The 2,804-nt window shown below is 32.4% G+C and overlaps 1 protein-coding gene across 2 annotated transcripts in view; it reads right to left on the reverse strand.

Moving 5' to 3' along the window:
* The window catches only part of LOC106463236 (fatty acid synthase-like), a 60,100-nt gene that overhangs the window by 55,761 nt on the left and 1,535 nt on the right, over positions 1 to 2,804 (reverse strand). The window contains exon 1 of one of the 2 annotated variants that reach the window (XM_022390680.1): positions 1,942 to 2,007. The exons of the other annotated variant lie outside the window; for it this stretch is intronic. The gene's annotated coding sequence lies outside the window, so the exon portion shown is untranslated. Of the gene's footprint in view, positions 1 to 1,941; positions 2,008 to 2,804 lie in introns of those variants that run through there. 2 annotated transcript variants of the gene reach the window in all.

The following is a 2,804-nucleotide window of genomic DNA, read 5'->3' on the forward strand; positions in this document are numbered from 1 at the left end:
ATACATACACACACAAAACTCGTCGTCGTCTGTACTAGGTTATTTGATAGGAATATTATCAGTTTTAAACTTAAATGCACAAAAATACTACATCAATCTAATTTTGTACTGGCTCATCCGTTAATAGTAATGTTCTGTGCAAGTATTTTCGACGCAAAAAGTTCTCTAAGTTTTTCTCTGCATACATTCATATGATATTATTTATATCAGACATTCGGTGAATGAGGAAAAAAAGATGAAAAAAAAACAACACCGACCCAACTACTAGGATAAACAATTCAAGGTCGGACGACACCTTAAAATCAACCATTACTGAACAAGGCTCAAGTCACGCGCCAGTGGAATAAGGAAAATGTAAACTCGACAGTGGTTGTCTTGGACAAGGAAAATTGAAAGTATTCGTTATGTACAACTTTATTTTTTTTTACACCTTCGTAATTATTAGGATCTATGTATTTTATCGACTGCGTGTTTATAGATCGGATAATAGATTCAGTTTTCAAGGACTAAGCATTTCGTTTTTCCTGTCAAACATGGTTATATACCTGAAAACCTGCTATGCCTGCGTCTTGTTTCTCCTTAACGTCTGTTCATAATATAGGTCATATCGACGGTCACTTTTATTTTTCTGCTTAGCTGTTTACGTTACCTTACTTTCATAGCTCATAGTATTTAACGTAATTCACCAAAAAGATACTTTTTTTTACGATTAATGTTGCAATCCATAAGTCGGATATTTCAGGTTATATAAAAGAAAACACATATAGCCTTTTTCCAATTTGTCTTTTATGTACCAATGGTTAAATGTCAAGTGAATCTACACAATAAATATGTCCGAAAATGTCTTTTTGAAAGACAGATTCGAGGTATTTAGGGCCCAATCTCTACTCTTAGAAATAAAACCACTTGTAAAATGTCAGTCACCTTTCACACAACACACGCATAGTTTCATCTGGACAGCCTGAAAATACATTGCATTAAAATAGATGATGGTGTGAATTTGTAGTATTATCGTACTGACGAAACAAAACCACTTGCAAAATGTCGGTCACCTTTAGTTCATCTTTATAAAAAATGGAGTGGCTCTTGATCAGTCATGTGATGTGAAGTATAAATGATACAAACATTCAGTAGAGGGAGCTTTACATCTTCATGGTTCATGACATTTCACCTCAATATAGAGTATGGTCGACACAAGTAACTTGGTATTGATGTTACACGATTACAATATTATAGTACTGACGTACAAATTCACACCATCTATTTTAGTGCAGTGTATTTTCAGATGAAACTATGCGTGTGTTGTGTGAAAACATGCAAGATGAATTTGGAGTATGCATATTTAATAAGGAAATCTAGAATAAATTTTGCTAAGGAGAATAGGTAAAAAAAAAGAAAAAAAGTTAAGTATTTGATTGGTCTTACATTTTTGCTATCTTTGTTTACTTTAGCAAAACAGTTGAGTAAATGGAGTCGGTTTTTCTCCTGCAAGTGCGTTTAACCTCTCATTTTAGCATATTTTTCTAGCTAATGTAAAATGTGCCACTTGTATGAAAATATAATTCAGGTGCCACAATAATTAGTCTTTTACATACGCATAATAACCTTAAAACACTTCAACTTCAAGCAATCAGAAAAGTTCACCTATCAAAACACAGGCCACTGCATCTGTAGTTAATACAGGCAGACTGAAAATTATACCTACCTTGAAACGAGGATTGAATATCAGAACTATATTTCAGAATAATATTACACAGAGAATATACTATTATTACTAAAATCTGGACTATCAAAATGTTAGTAGTCCATCATTAATTACCACTATAAATACCAGACTTAAAAATATGTTTTTACAAATTTCGATCTGTCCAAAATTCTATTACGTTAGGTCAAAAAAATCCAAATTTATTAAGAAATGATGAACTAATATATGTAACTTACAGATAAAAATGGGAATGCTTTCCGTACTAGGAAAAAAATGGGCAGCTAAGTGACATTGCTTAAATATACAACCCTATACTATAGCTACCATCAAAGTATGCAATGACGAAAGCCAATCGATTTAAAATTGTCTATACTCTATAGTTAGCAAAATATTCTTAGTCAGTGCGCATGCTCAGAAGCGATACAGCGCCGTCTACACGCTGCAGTTTTATTCAAATTACGGTAGTGATCCCTGGAATACTATTTGCGATATGTATCAAATCGAATAATGGGTAGTGAAAGCTTATGTTCCACACACACACACAACATACATATGTATATTGTCAAACCAATGACTGTGTTAATTCTCGAACTATGCATATTGTTAAAAGCTGTTGAATAGAATCAACCTGGGAATTTTAAAATTTAAGTTCACTAAGTTAACCCGCCAATAGAAATTAAAATGCACTAATACAAGAAAATATAAATATTAGGTGTAAACCTAATAGTAATATCAAATGTGAATATTAAATGACGTTTACGTCTTTGATATAGCACCTAAGGCGAAGTAAAAACAAAAATTAAGATTTAGCAAAGTCACTGCATCACGCACGCATCTTTATAAAATAGGTCTCCAAGAAATATTCAGGCATAAAATTGGGAATAACAGTCCAAATATCTATTACGACTCGCTAGAACTAAAGTATTAAAATAAAATGTAGTACCATTGCTAAATTTATAACTATTCTGTACAACCAACCAAAGTACGAGATTTTTTTGGGGGAGGTGGGGGTCGTACATGTCTGTAGCAAGTTGTACCAAAGCATCGAAATATTTTTTTTTTTACAAACTTTATAAAAAAAAATTCAAATGGTTAGAAT

This window comes from Limulus polyphemus, unplaced genomic scaffold, assembly GCF_000517525.1.
Source record: "Limulus polyphemus unplaced genomic scaffold, Limulus_polyphemus-2.1.2 Scaffold1355, whole genome shotgun sequence".
In the NCBI taxonomy this organism is placed as follows: Eukaryota; Metazoa; Arthropoda; class Merostomata; order Xiphosura; family Limulidae; genus Limulus; species Limulus polyphemus.